Consider the following 15,359-nt stretch of genomic DNA (forward strand, 5'->3'; position numbering starts at 1 on the left):
CACTCTGTAACGACCCGGAAATCAGACCGCTACCGGCGCTAGGATCCAGATCGGCTTAAGGCCGCCGGGACCCGTAGCAAGCCTGACATATAACCTGTAAACCTGTATAATCCCATACATGATCAACAACATACATAAAAATTAAAACTTTTCTTTCCATATACATCAACCATACTCAACCTGTGCATGCACTGTATATAACATAAATCATAAACATTGATCCCTCTGTGGGATCTCATCAGTGCCCCCAAATGGGTGACATAACATATGTTGAGTTGGTTTGCATAAACGACATAAAAAAAATATCTAAGATCATGTATTAAAAGGGATAACAACAAACTATGGTCAAGCACTCCTCTAATATCCATAAACATCATTACATAACTATAATGTACTTTTACATTACATCATTCTACGATTTGTCATGTCCATATTCTATCTATTACATAAACAAGCTTTACTCTAACCGACCTCCTCTTCTATCCTGTACCTGCAAGCCTGGGGGTAAAGGGAGAGGGGTGAGCTAAAAGCCTAGTGAGCAGAACTATAAAACATATTAACACTATGCTCTATGAAATGCATCATAACACAGACAATTCACATAAGGGTTGGGTGAACTTGTCACCAATTAGTCCAAGCTAACTCTGTGCCAGGCCGTAGCATGGGGTCCTGGTCTTCCTGTCATAACATACATTACTTACCATTTCTCCAGGGCCTCCTCTGGGCTCCTGGTCTTCGAGTCCCATAACCGTGCCAGGCCGTAGAATGGGGTCCTAGTCTTTCCTTACTCTGTGCCAGGCCGTAGAATGGGGTCCTGGTCTTTCCTTACTCTGTGCCAGGCCGTAGAATGGGGTCCTGGTCTTCCTGTCATGGACTAATTGGGTCATCCAATATTCACCCACATCAACAACAATCGATGCAATGCGGCATATTCGTGAAAACTAATGCAATCATCCTATTGCATAATCATGATGCATGAAACATGATAAAACATTTAATTTCTCAATTTAAAAGATTAAGTTTAGTTCCACTCACCTCTGGCTGACTCTGACAACACCGAAGCAGCTGAACTCACTGCTGGGGTCCTCGGTTCCTCGGGTCCGAACCTACACAGGTGGACTCAAATGAGGGACCAAACATACTAGAACATATCTCTAAACTACTCCCAAAAACCCCCTAAAACATCATGAAACCACCATAGAAAAACATACAAAGGAGGCCTGGACAGGGCACTTTCGGCGGCAGGTTCGGCGACCGAAAGTCCCTCCAGAGCCGAAAGTCAGGCAGGTTCGGCGGCACCTTCGGCGGCCGAAACTCCCAGACAGAGACGAAACTCATGCATGTTCGGCGGCACTTTCGGCGGCCGAAACTGCCAGACAGAGACGAAAGTCTCCCTTCGGGGGCAGGCTTCGGCAGCCGAAAGGCTTGCCTTCCCAGCCATGTTCGGCGGCCGAAAGTCCTTCGACTGCCGAACCTGGTTTCTGCCAAAGGGCAGAAACTTGGCTCCTTTTGTACATTTCGCCTCCAAACCTTCCAAACATGCATCAAACCTATTCCACAACACACATACACAAGCATACATGTTCCTAGGGGCCTCAAACCATCATAAACCCCATCTACAACACATCAAGCATCCACATTGTTCATGAACATACTGTAATACCCGGCTAGATTCCGGCATCGAAATCTCTACCTTCCGGCGGAATCTCCGTTGGAATCTAGAATTCTGAATATGCCAGTGGTTTCTAGAGGGGTAAAATGTGTTTTCTAAAAGGTTTTTACTGATTTCATGGTTTTAAATGAAAAAGAATTGAGTTTTGAAAAGAAAAGACCAATGAGGCGTTTGCCAGGTTCGGCCGCCGAAAGTGAAGTTTGGCCGCCGAACATGGAGTTTGGCCGCCGAACATGGAAAGGCTTCGGGAGCGCCAATCAGTGAAGATGGAGAGAAAGAGTAAGGATCAGAGAAGCGCAGCGGAAGCTAGTGGAGTTCAGGAGTAGGTTGGGTACTGCTAAGGTGTTTCTTTTGGTAAGGGTGATTTCCTATGGAGAGGATCCATTCGGATTTCTATGTTCCTATATTATGGAAGCTCGTGTCAGATCCAAGTGAGGTTCTTAAAGAACCAGAGGTGGAGATCTCAAGAGATCTCACCTATGTTGAGTAGCTAGTGCGGATCATGGACACACAAGTCAAGAAGCTAAGGAACCAGGAAATCCCAATGGTGAAGGGCTTTTGGAAATCACCCCTGGACAGTAGTGAGTGTCTGGAAGACCCGGGAGTTCTTACTCCAGCAGTATCCGTGTGTCTCTCTTTCAGGAGAGAGATTTTTAGGTTTTGCTTGCTTGTTTGCTTGCATGTTTATGTATGATTGATGTTATGTTTTGAGAATGCCTGTTTGTTTGTGGAACATTCGGGGACGAATGTTCTTAAAGGGGGGAAGAATGTAATACCCGGCTAGATTCCGGCATCGGAATCTCTACCTTCCGGTGGAATCTCCATTGGAATCTAGAATTCTGAATATGCCAGAGGTTTCTAGAGGGGTAAAATGTGTTTTCTAAAAGGTTTTTACTGATTTCATGGTTTTAAATGAAAAAGAATTGAGTTTTGAAAAGAAAAGACCAAGGAGACGTTTGCCAGGTTCGGCCGCCGAAAGTGAAGTTCGGCCGCCGAACATGGAAAGGCTTCGGGAGCGCCTTTGGCCTCCGAAAGTCTTGTTTGAACGAGCCAAGGTTCGGCCGCCGAAAGTCAAGTTCGGCCGTCGAACATGCATGAGTTTAGGGGGCACGTTAGGCCGCCGAAGATCTTTGACCAGGCCATCTATAAAAGGCCCTCAGATCGGAAATGGGCGAGTTTTCTCCCCATTCTCGAGCTCAGGTGAGTTTTTGTCCTCCCTTGGCCGTTTTCATGTTTTTCTTCATCTCCTTCATGTTTTCATGAGTTTTATGGTTATTTTGAAGAGTTTTAAAGCTTGGATCAAGGTTTGGAGAGCTTGGAGCTTTTGGAGCTTGGATTCTCCACACCTCAAGCTTTGGGTCGCACCAGCCCTCGATCTTTAAGAGGTAAGTGCGGATCTATGCTTTCTTTTATGTTTCATGAAGTTTTAAGTAAGTTTTAAGAGGCTTTAATGGTTGAGTATGGGTAGATATGCATGTTAGGAGTTATGTGGGTTTTATGCCCAATGTGTGTTTATGTGATGTTATGAAGAAGTTTTAAGCTAGTTTATACTTGTGGGAGTGAGTATGCATGATGGGGAGAGAGTATGTGAGATTATGGGTTGTTTTGATGGTTTTGGCCTATGTGGGTCATAAGCTATCTATGTATGTTTTGATGTTGTTTTTGGAGTTTAATCTAGTTGTTAAGCTCCTTTGTGCATGGTTAAGGGTTTATGCATGTTTTGGTAAGGTTGGGTGTTTGTTTTGGGGTGTTGGAAGGTTTAGGAGGCTTGAATGCATGAGAAGCTGAGTTCTGCCCTTCTGGGAAGAACTCAGGTTCGGCCGCCGAAGGTGGCTTCGGCCGCCGAACCTGTCTTTGGATGCATGGTTTGGCCGCCTAACCTTGCCCCCGAAAGTTGAGTTTTGGCTTGAAAGCAGACTTTCGGCCGCCGAAGGAAGGGTTCGGCCGCCGAAAGTGCCTAACTTTCGTCTCTGGAGTGGGACTTTCGGCCGCCGAAGGTGCCGCCGAAAGTGCCCGAGTTTCGTCTCTGGAGGGAGGGTTCGGCCGCCGAAGGTGCCGCCGAAAGTGCCCTGTCCAGCCTTTTCAAGGTTGTTTTCTATGCATGTTTAAGTGATGTTCTAGGGGGTTTTTGGGGAGTTGTTTATGAGTTGTTTAGAGTGTGTTGGCACCTCATTCGAGTCCACCTGTGTAGGATCGGACCCGAGGGATCGAGGAGGCCATCAGCGTTAGCAGTTGCAGAGTCAGTTCAGCGTCTGCCAGAGGTGAGTAGAACTAAACTTAATCTTTTATATACAAAATCAAATGCCTAAAGCATGTTCATGCATCATGTTTATATGTAATAGGGTTGATTGCACTAGTTCACGAATATGGCGCATTGCATTATTTGATGTTGATTCAGGAGGTTTGGACCAAGGCGACTTCAATAGCCCATTTCTGTCATTGAGTCTTGGGTAAGTCCTTTGAGAGCCGGACAAGTACATATAGGAAAGTCCCTGTGCGCTCTCTGTGGACTAGGTACCCTGTCATGTATGTGAAAGTCCTGTGTGAGCTCCTTTGGGGGAGCCGGGCACCGACAGAGGGAATTTTGAGGTCATGTCCGATCCTTGAGAGGAAAGGATGCTAGCAAAAAGAACTCTCAGAAACAGGTCCGTGGGGAGTAGATAATTGCATGAGCCCCGAAACGGACAAGATACAGTTATGTGATTCCTTTGTGTTATGACGCATTTCATGAGAGCATGTAATTAATGAATTGTTTTCTTTGTTTCTACTCACTGGGCTTTTTAGCTCACCCCTCTCCCCTAACCCCAGTGTTGCAGGTTTGAGGCTGATCGGGAAGTCTCAAGAGTTAAGGTCTTGCTTATGTAATAGTATTAGATTAGTGTTTTAGTGTGGACATGTAATGTATATTGATATAATGATTTGTAAGAGATGTAATGTAAGGTTAAGTGGAGTTATGTTTATGGATTAGTACTGTGCTTGGCCCTAAGACTTGGTTAGTCCCTGTTCAATACATGATGTATGTAATGTTTTAGATGTTGAGTTGTGTTGAACTAATCTTGTGGCATGTGTTGTTTACCACGTTATGTTATGGATGAGGACCCTAGTAGAGGTCTTATGTTTGTGGTTCGATGCATGCACAGGTTAGGTTCTAGTTCTTTGGATGTATCCCAGCTTGATGTATGTTATGTTGGCCCAGCTAGAGTTTTGATGAGGGCTCTAGTAGGGGATCCTTTTATGTTTTCAGTTATGTCGCATACAGGTCAGGCTCGGTTTGTACATCAGATGTTACAGTTTTTATGTTAAAGTTTTGTTCATGTATGGGATTTGACCAGGTGATAGGAGGTATGTTTGGCTTGCTACGGGTCCCGGCGGCCTTAAGCCGATCTGGATCCTAGCGCCGGTGGCGGTTCGGGCCGTTACAGAGGGGTATCGGTTTTCGGATCGTTACAGAGTGGTATCAGAGCCAGGTTGCCTCAAGAGTACGGTGTGTTGCACATCGGAAAGAGGTCGGTTTAGAGGTCATAGAAGGGCAAGCACAATAGGAAGAATCATGTCCACTAGGATAGGACGTTGAGTCCTGTCTTGATTGATGATGTGAAATGCCATGATTTTATGCATGTGCATTAATGTTATGTATGTATGATATGTATGTGGGTTCATGTGTTTTCATATGAACCGCATGATGCTAATGATTGATTGTATGCTTGTGTGTTGTTCTTCAGAGGAGCCAGAATGCGAGGCTTTCGTCGATCTGTGGAATCGACTGGAGTTCCATCTGAGAGGGAAGGTTTGGACACCTTTCCCCCTGCTCTGCCGAGAGCGCAGTCGTGGGGAGTTAGCAGATGGGAAACATCAAGGGACCCTGGAAGGTCTTTTGATGTAAGCAGAGAAGGAATGGCTCCAAGAAGGATGTCAGCTAGTATGAGGGAAGTGGAGATGGATATGCAGAGAAGGGATGTCAGTTTGGGAATCAGAGTGCCAGAGGAAGGCATGGGAAATTCTCAGGAGGATGCTCAGACTCAGGATTCCAGGATCTCAGGTTCAGGGGGGATTGATCCCTCCACTCTGAGTGCAGCTGCCTCAAGAGATAAAAGGTGGGGAAACACCACTAAGAAGGGGAACAGAGGCCTGAGAAGGTCAAAGAAGAGCAAGTTTTGGAATCGTTTGAAGGCTAGTCTGGGTTTTGGTGGTTCGAGCTCTGGCTCAGGCAGTTCAAGATGCATGAGGTGCGGAAGGCCGCACAAGGGAGTCTGCCGTTATGGAACTAATCTATGTTACAGGTGCGGACAGGAGGGGCACATAGCACGTGAGTGTCCCACTATACCCAGGTTGGCACCGTCCCAGCAAGCAGCTTCAGGTAGAACAGCTCAGCCAGTAGCTCCAACCATGTTTCAGGTTGGTGGTCGAGGCAGAGGAAGAGGGTCAGCCCCTCATTCCTCAGGTTTCCGTGGAGAAGGTCCGTCAGCTCCCGCACGGATCTTCATCCAAGCTCAGCAAGAGGCAGACACATCGAACATGGTGGTGTCAGGTACGCTCACTTTTGAATGTTCTGATGTGTGTGTTTTTGTGAACCCTAGTGTTTTTCTCTTTCTTTAGTTGCTCTAGGAGCCGTCGAGAGGTTGAGTTGATAGCTTCTGGGCTAGAGTGTTCTCTTTGGGTCAGTGGACTCGAGTGTGATTCATCTGGGGCAGAGTCAGTCTGCCGGTTCAGTTCTGTGACAGTTGAGGGTAGATGCCTTCCACCCGAATTTGAGGTCTTAGATTTGACTGTCTGGACGTCAGTTTAGGGTTGGACTGGGTTTTTCTACTCGTAGTGCTATCTTGGTCTGCAGAGACAAGGTAGTCAGGTTCATAGGACAGGATGGGTCAAGGGTTTTCTTCTGAGGGAACACAGTAGGGATGCCTAGAGGTCTGATGTCAGCCTATCAGGTTCGTAGGGTACATAGGAGGGGTTGTCAGAGGGTTCTAGCTCTTGTTTGAGAGTTTAGCAGTCAGGTCAGGGAACCAGCCTCAGTGCCAGTTGTAGAGAGAGGTAGTAGTCCGAGTAGAGGCGAGACTTGGTAGACAAGGGGTTTTATCCGACCTAGTACCTCACCCTGGATTGTTCCAGTGTGGTTGTGGGAAAAGAAGGATGGATCCCTGAGACTTTGTAACGACTGTAAGCAGTTGACAAGGTCACTATCAAGGGCAGGTATTCCCATGCAGGATGGATGATCTATTGGGACAGCTAGCAGAGGCTGTTTGTTTTCCAAGATAGATCTGAAATCCGGGTACTACCTGTGAGAGTTAGAGTTAGTTTTGGGTTAGCAGTGAGAAGAAGCCAATCAGTGAAGATGGAGAGAAAGAGTAAGGATCAGAGAAGCGCAGCGGAAGCTAGTGGAGTTCAGGAGTAGGTTGGGTACTGCTAAGGTGTTTCTTTTGGTAAGGGTGATTTCCTATGGAGAGGATCCATTCGGATTTCTATGTTCCTATATTATGGAAGCTCGTGTCAGATCCAAGTGAGGTTCTTAAAGAACCAGAGGTGGAGATCTCAAGAGATCTCACCTATGTTGAGTAGCTAGTGCGGATCATGGACACACAAGTCAAGAAGCTAAGGAACCAGGAAATCCCAATGGTGAAGGGCTTTTGGAAATCACCCCTGGACAGTAGTGAGCGTCTAGAAGACCCGGGAGTTCTTACTCCAGCAGTATCCGTGTGTCTCTCTTTCAGGAGAGAGATTTTTAGGTTTTGCTTGCTTGTTTGCTTGCATGTTTATGTATGATTGATGTTATGTTTTGAGAATGCATGTTTGTTTGTGGAACATTCGGGGACGAATGTTCTTAAAGGGGGGAAGAATGTAATACCCGGCTAGATTCCGGCATCGGAATCTCTACCTTCCGGCGGAATCTCCGTTGGAATCTAGAATTCTGAATATGCCAGAGGTTTCTAGAGGGGTAAAATGTGTTTTCTAAAAGGTTTTTACTGATTTCATGGTTTTAAATGAAAAAGAATTGAGTTTTGAAAAGAAAAGACCAAGGAGGCTGATCAAGTATAATTTAGCCACATTTTTATCATAATTATTATTGCTTATTTACACATTTTTCAGTTTAATTTATGGATTTTATCTTGTTTTTACAGAAAAGGAAGAAATTGGAAAATGGGAGAAAAAGTGCAGAAAATTTACAAAAAAGGATGATTTGCCCAGTGATTTGCCCAAGATCACCAGATAATCTGCTCCAATCACTGCCCAGATCAAGCTGAAGCAGAAACCCGGAGGCAACAGGCAGTAGTGATATGGCAAGTGATTTGCCCAAGAAACGCGAGGATCACTGGCCAAATCACTCGCAGAGACATAGAGGACTGACTCACAGAGAAGCGATCTGGTCAGCGATTTGCCCAATCACTTGAAGAAACTGGTCAAATCGCAGGGCAAATCACTTCGACAGCAGAAAATACAGCAGAGCGGGAAATTGTTCAGGAAACCGAATTTCAAGTTTTCAGAAGTCCAAATCCAACTCAATCACTACCAAAACAATTTCAAGAGCCACGAAAGAGTTTCTCACCTAAGGAATTCCAGTTGCAATTAAATTCAACATCAAAAGAGGAGTCACAAGCCAAATTAAAAAGGGGTTTCAAAACCCTAGAAGGATGGAACTCTTCAACTATAAAAGGGCAACCTCCAAACCAGCGAAGGCATCTTCTGCTGAGGGATTGAACTCGCCAGAAACTCTCCAGCATCTTCCTTTTTCTTTTCTTTTCATCTTTTTGTGTATTTAGTCCACCATGAGTGGCTAAACTCCTTCTTTTCTAGTTGAAGTGGGTGAATTTCAGATTTTGTGATGAATTGGGAGATTTAAATCTCCATTGTTAAACTTCTATTTAATTTCAATATTTATGCAATTTGAGCTTTCCATAAATATTACTTTGCTTTTAGAATCAATAAGGGCCCATTGCTTTTAAATTGCTTAAGTAATATTGTTTGAATGATTTAGGTCCGTAATTGCTTAGGTTGTTCAAATACACATTTAATCAAATTGCATAATCTAAACTTGACCACGCGGTTGGCAAGGATAGAATTGGGTTTCTCTAAGTCTTAATGCAGTCAACAGTTGTTCGATGCTACAATGCCCCAAGGACGTTCCTTGGCAACTTGTTGATTAGTGTTTGATTAGCGAACGTTTCCTAATCAAACTAGAACTAAGGAGGAATTTGGATTGTGAGAAGCGTCTTCCACATCCAAAACTAATTTATTGGAATAAATAGGAGAGTTAAAGAATCAATGATCAATTCTAAACAATCTGAAATAGATCCATACTTCAACTAGAAGCTTCTCTCTTATTGATTTACTCATCTTTACATTATTGCTTTCTTTTGCTATTTAGTTTTAACTCATCAAATCAAACCCCCCTTGTAACAGCCCGGCCCTTCTCGCACGGCACTGTTACCACTCACGGCCCAGGGCTGTTACATAAAAAAGGCGCCTTTTTATGTAACAGCCCGGCCCCGTACGACCGGCCCTGTTACCGCTCACAGCCCGTGACCTTCCTCTGGGCCCAGCCACTGTGAGCAGCTCTTAACATCCCTTCACCCTCACGGGTTCCAGGCAGGATTTGTCCCTCGGGGGAGCCATTACGGCCCGCCCTAGCCCGAGTGGATTTGGCCCAATTCCTTCCTCTAGGAATTAGGTCGCCTCCCCCACTGCTCGAACCCTTGACCTCCCACTTTAAGGGAATAGTCTGGTGAGAGTGAGTACCAGTTGTTCCAATGGAACAATTAGTACTCACTCTCACCAGACTATTCCCTTAAAGTGGGAGGTCAAGGGTTCGAGCAGTGGGGGAGGCGACCTAATTTCCTAAAGGGAAATTTGGGCCAAATCCACTTGGGGAAGGATGCGTTTGACGAGAACCCAAGGGGACAAATCCTGCCTGGAACCCGTGAGGGTGAAGGGATGTTAAGAGCTGTTCATACGCCAGTGGAAAGCCCGAGGTGGCAAGAGGCCAGGCGAGGGATAGCCCTGGGTGTGAACGGTAACAGTGCCGGGGATCACGTCCGGGCTGTTACATAAAAAAGGCGCCTTTTTATGTAACAGCCCGGCCCCGTACGACCGGCCCTGTTACCGCTCACAGCCCGTGACCTTCCTCTGGGCCCAGCCACTGTGAGCAGCTCTTAACATCCCTTCACCCTCACGGGTTCCAGGCAGGATTTGTCCCTCGGGGGAGCCATTACGGCCCGCCCTAGCCCGAGTGGATTTGGCCCAATTCCTTCCTCTGGGAATTAGGTCGCCTCCCCCACTGCTCGAACCCTTGACCTCCCACTTTAAGGGAATAGTCTGGTGAGAGTGAGTACCAGTTGTTCAATTGGAACAATTGGTACTCACTCTCACCAGACTATTCCCTTAAAGTGGGAGGTCAAGGGTTCGAGCAGTGGGGGAGGCGACCTAATTCCCAGAGGAAGGAATTGGGCCAAATCCACTCGGGCTAGGGCGGGCCGTAATGGCTCCCCCGAGGGACAAATCCTGCCTGGAACCCGTGAGGGTGAAGGGATGTTAAGAGCTGCTCACAGTGGCTGGGCCCAGAGGAAGGTCACGGGCTGTGAGCGGTAACAGGGCCGGTCGTACGGGGCCGGGCTGTTACACCCCTCTTTTAATTACTTGTTATTTACTTGACCTAGTCATTATTAGGAAAATCATTGGTGTCAATTCCCTGTGGTTCGACCCTATTGCCACTATCTACAAGTTTATTGTTGATTGTTTAATAGGTTTATTTTTGACGGCTTCGACAATCGCCTATCAGAGGCGTTTGCCAGGTTCGGCCGCCGAAAGTGAAGTTCGGCCGCCGAACATGGAAAGGCTTCGGGAGCGCCTTTGGCCTCCGAAAGTCTTGTTTGAACGAGCCAAGGTTCGGCCGCCGAAAGTCAAGTTCGGCCGCCGAACATGCATGAGTTTAGGGGGCACGTTAGGCCGCCGAAGATCTTTGACCAGGCCATCTATAAAAGGCCCTCAGATCGGAAATGGGCGAGTTTTCTCCCCATTCTCGAGCTCAGGTGAGTTTTTGTCCTCCCTTGGCCGTTTTCATGTTTTTCTTCATCTCCTTCATGTTTTCATGAGTTTTATGGTTATTTTGAAGAGTTTTAAAGCTTGGATCAAGGTTTGGAGAGCTTGGAGCTTTTGGAGCTTGGATTCTCCACACCTCAAGCTTTGGGTCGCACCAGCCCTCGATCTTTAAGAGGTAAGTGCGGATCTATGCTTTCTTTTATGTTTCATGAAGTTTTAAGTAAGTTTTAAGAGGTTTTAATGGTTGAGTATGGGTAGATATGCATGTTAGGAGTTATGTGGGTTTTATGCCCAATGTGTGTTTATGTGATGTTATGAAGAAGTTTTAAGCTAGTTTATACTTGTGGGAGTGAGTATGCATGATGGGGAGAGAGTATGTGAGATTATGGGTTGTTTTGATGGTTTTGGCCTATGTGGGTCATAAGCTATCTATGTATGTTTTGATGTTGTTTTTGGAGTTTAATCTAGTTGTTAAGCTCCTTTGTGCATGGTTAAGGGTTTATGCATGTTTTGGTAAGGTTGGGTGTTTGTTTTGGGGTGTTGGAAGGTTTAGGAGGCTTGAATGCATGAGAAGCTGAGTTCTGCCCTTCTGGGAAGAACTCAGGTTCGGCCGCCGAAGGTGGCTTCGGCCGCCGAACCTGTCTTTGGATGCATGGTTTGGCCGCCTAACCTTGCCCCCGAAAGTTGAGTTTTGGCTTGAAAGCAGACTTTCGGCCGCCGAAGGAAGGGTTCGGCCGCCGAAAGTGCCTAACTTTCGTCTCTGGAGTGGGACTTTCGGCCGCCGAAGGTGCCGCCGAAAGTGCCCGAGTTTCGTCTCTGGAGGGAGGGTTCGGCCGCCGAAGGTGCCGCCGAAAGTGCCCTGTCCAGCCTTTTCAAGGTTGTTTTCTATGCATGTTTAAGTGATGTTCTAGGGGGTTTTTGGGGAGTTGTTTATGAGTTGTTTAGAGTGTGTTGGCACCTCATTCGAGTCCACCTGTGTAGGATCGGACCCGAGGGATCGAGGAGGCCATCAGCGTTAGCAGTTGCAGAGTCAGTTCAGCGTCTGCCAGAGGTGAGTAGAACTAAACTTAATCTTTTATATACAAAATCAAATGCCTAAAGCATGTTCATGCATCATGTTTATATGTAATAGGGTTGATTGCACTAGTTCACGAATATGGCGCATTGCATTATTTGATGTTGATTCAGGAGGTTTGGACCAAGGCGACTTCAATAGCCCATTTCTGTCATTGAGTCTTGGGTAAGTCCTTTGAGAGCCGGACAAGTACATATAGGAAAGTCCCTGTGCGCTCTCTGTGGACTAGGTACCCTGTCATGTATGTGAAAGTCCTGTGTGAGCTCCTTTGGGGGAGCCGGGCACCGACAGAGGGAATTTTGAGGTCATGTCCGATCCTTGAGAGGAAAGGATGCTCGTAAAAAGAACTCTCAGAAACAGGTCCGTGGGGAGTAGATAATTGCATGAGCCCCGAGACGGACAAGATACAGTTATGTGATTCCTTTTATTATGACGCATTTCATGAGAGCATGTAATTAATGAATTGTTTTCTTTGTTTCTACTCACTGGGCTTTTTAGCTCACCCCTCTCCCCTAACCCCAGTGTTGCAGGTTTGAGGCTGATCGGGAAGTCTCAAGAGTTAAGGTCTTGCTTATGTAATAGTATTAGATTAGTGTTTTAGTGTGGACATGTAATGTATATTGATATAATGATTTGTAAGAGATGTAATGTAAGGTTAAGTGGAGTTATGTTTATGGATTAGTACTGTGCTTGGCCCTAAGACTTGGTTAGTCCCTGTTCAATACATGATGTATGTAATGTTTTAGATGTTGAGTTGTGTTGAACTAATCTTGTGGCATGTGTTGTTTACCACGTTATGTTATGGATGAGGACCCTAGTAGAGGTCTTATGTTTGTGGTTTGATGCATGCACAGGTTAGATTCTAGTTCTTTGGATGTATCCCAGCTTGATGTATGTTATGTTGGCCCAGCTAGAGTTTTGATGAGGGCTCTAGTAGGGGATCCTTTTATGTTTTCAGTTATGTCGCATACAGGTCAGGCTCGGTTTGTACATCAGATGTTACAGTTTTTATGTTAAAGTTTTGTTCATGTATGGGATTTGACCAGGTGATAGGAGGTATGTTTGGCTTGCTACGGGTCCCGGCGGCCTTAAGCCGATCTGGATCCTAGCGCCGGTGGCGGTTCGGGCCGTTACAGAGGGGTATCGGTTTCCGGGTCGTTACACATACATTTATACCCAAAACATAACCATAACCTAAACATGCATTCTAACCCATAAATCTACTTAAAACTTACTTAAAACATGCAATGAGCTTAAGATCGGCTCTTACCTCTTGAAGATCGAGAGAGAGACGACCTAAACTCGGAGTTGGGAGAGATTGGGTTCTTGAACCTCCAAGCTCCAAAACTTTGCTCAAAAGCTCAAATCTTCAAAACAAAGTTAAAACAAATGAAAATCTTGAAAGATCTAGAGGAAAAACATCAAAGATTGGTGAGGGACGGCGGAGAGCTCACCTTGGCCGAAAATGGGGAAAAAGCTCGCCCGTTTTCGGCTAAGGGACCCTTTTATAGTGGCTGGCCAGACCACGTTCGGGGGCCGAATGTGCCTCCGCATGCATGCCATGTTTGGCGGCCGAACTTGAGGTTCGGCGGCCGAACCTGGACTTCCCTCACTTATGCTTTTCGAGGGCCTAAAGCACACCCGCAACGCATGCATGTTCGGCGGCCGAACTTGAGGTTCGGTGGCCGAACCTGAGTTTTCCTCCAAGGTTCTTTTCATGCAAAAACTCATTTTCTTTCATGCTTAAAACATAAAACACATTAAAACATTTTATAAAAACATGGTTTTACCCTTCTAGAGGTCTTCGACATCCGAGATTCCACCGGACGGTAGGAATTCCGATACCGGAGTCTAGCCGGGTATTACACAAGCCACATCAAGGGTAAACCTGTCAACAAATAGTCCCAGCATCATTCTGTGCCAGGCCGTAGCATGGGGTCCTGGTCTTCCTGTCATATATGTATATGTGTATATAACACCCGTGACTTACTATTGTGTCAGGGCGTAGTCAAAGGCTCCTGGACTTTCATATACCTGCCAGGGCGTAGTCAAAGGCTCCTGGTCTTTCCTCAGGGACTAATTGGATCACTCAGCATCCACCCACATCAACAAGTAAGTGTGCAATGCAACATATTCGTGGATTCTAATGCAATCAACCTATTGCATAATCATGATGCATGAAGTATGATAAAAGCATTTGATTTCTTCATTAAAAGATTTAGTTTAGTTCCACTCACCTCTGGCTGACTCTGAACTGACTCTGCAGGTTCTGAAGCAGTGCTCACTGCTGAACTCCCTGATTCCTCTGGTCCGTTCCTACACAGGTGGACTCCAATGAGGGACCAAACTAACTCAAAAACATTTCTAAGAAACTCCCCAAAAGCCCTCTAAAAGATCCTAAAACAATCACATAAAACATGCAAAAGAAAGCTAGACAGGGCACTTTCGGTGGCAGGTTCGGCGGCCGAAACCCCCCTCCAGAGACGAAACTCATGCATGTTCGGTGGCACCTTCGGCAGCCGAAAGTCTCGTCCAGAGACGAAACTCAACCTTCGGCGGCACTTTCGGCAGCCGAACCTTCCCTCCAGAGACGAAAGTCCCAATTTTCGAAGGCAAGCTTTGGCAGCCGAAACTGCCTCCACAAAAGGTTCGGCGGCCGAACCTGGTTTTGCCCGTTGGGCAGAAACCTGCTCTGCTTCATGCAAACTTCACCCAAAACTTTGAGCAAAAGAGCAAAGTTTTGGAAGCTTGGAGAAGTTGAGAGAGGATTCTCCATATCTCCACGTTGGGATCTTTTCTTCTCTTGTTTGGAAGAGGTAAGTGAAGATCCTAAACTTCCTTTCTTGATTTTTGAAGGTTTTATGGGAGTTGGATGGGTAGGTATGCATGTTGAGGTTAAGGGAGGTTTTTGGTGATGTTTGTGTATCAGTATGTTTACGTGATTGTTTGAGATGTTTGTTTGAGGTTTTAGGATCGTTTTGGACCTCTTTATGCATGTTATAAGGTATATGCTAGTTGGGAGTAGTTGTTATGCATGTTGTTACATTATCCAAGTCCTTTTTTGACTATTTGTAATCTTTTGTAATATATGTTTCATATACTTTTGTGTGTTTCCTTTGTTGCTACAATTTTTGCAAAAGAAAGGAGATTAAAGCGTATATTCTTTAACACTCATTTAGTTATAAAATAGTTTTTGAAAAATTTACTGAAGAATTTGATTAATACCAGGGGCTATGACCCAGCGGATTGTTGTCTTCCCATCGTAGAATGCCTTAGGGGGCTTTGTTAATGAGGATCTTTCACTCGATCTAGTTCTTTGTCTAACACCTTCATCCTTTGTCTTTTTAGGGGGCTGGTATATTCACCTTTCTAGCTGTCTGGCATAGACGACTCGATTAATGGGATCAACGTCTAAATCCATGGTCTGGCGAGAGTTGCCTCGTGGCCTGGCCTGCGTTGTGACCTTGCTTAGTGGGATCAACGCTCGAATGGTCTAGAAAAAATTGTCCTATGACCTGACCTGGTAAAAATTGACTTATGGCATTTCTTAGTGGGGCTAACGCCTGAATGGTCTGGCTGATA

Source organism: Manihot esculenta, chromosome 3 (genome assembly GCF_001659605.2).
Source record: "Manihot esculenta cultivar AM560-2 chromosome 3, M.esculenta_v8, whole genome shotgun sequence".
In the NCBI taxonomy this organism is placed as follows: Eukaryota; Viridiplantae; Streptophyta; class Magnoliopsida; order Malpighiales; family Euphorbiaceae; genus Manihot; species Manihot esculenta.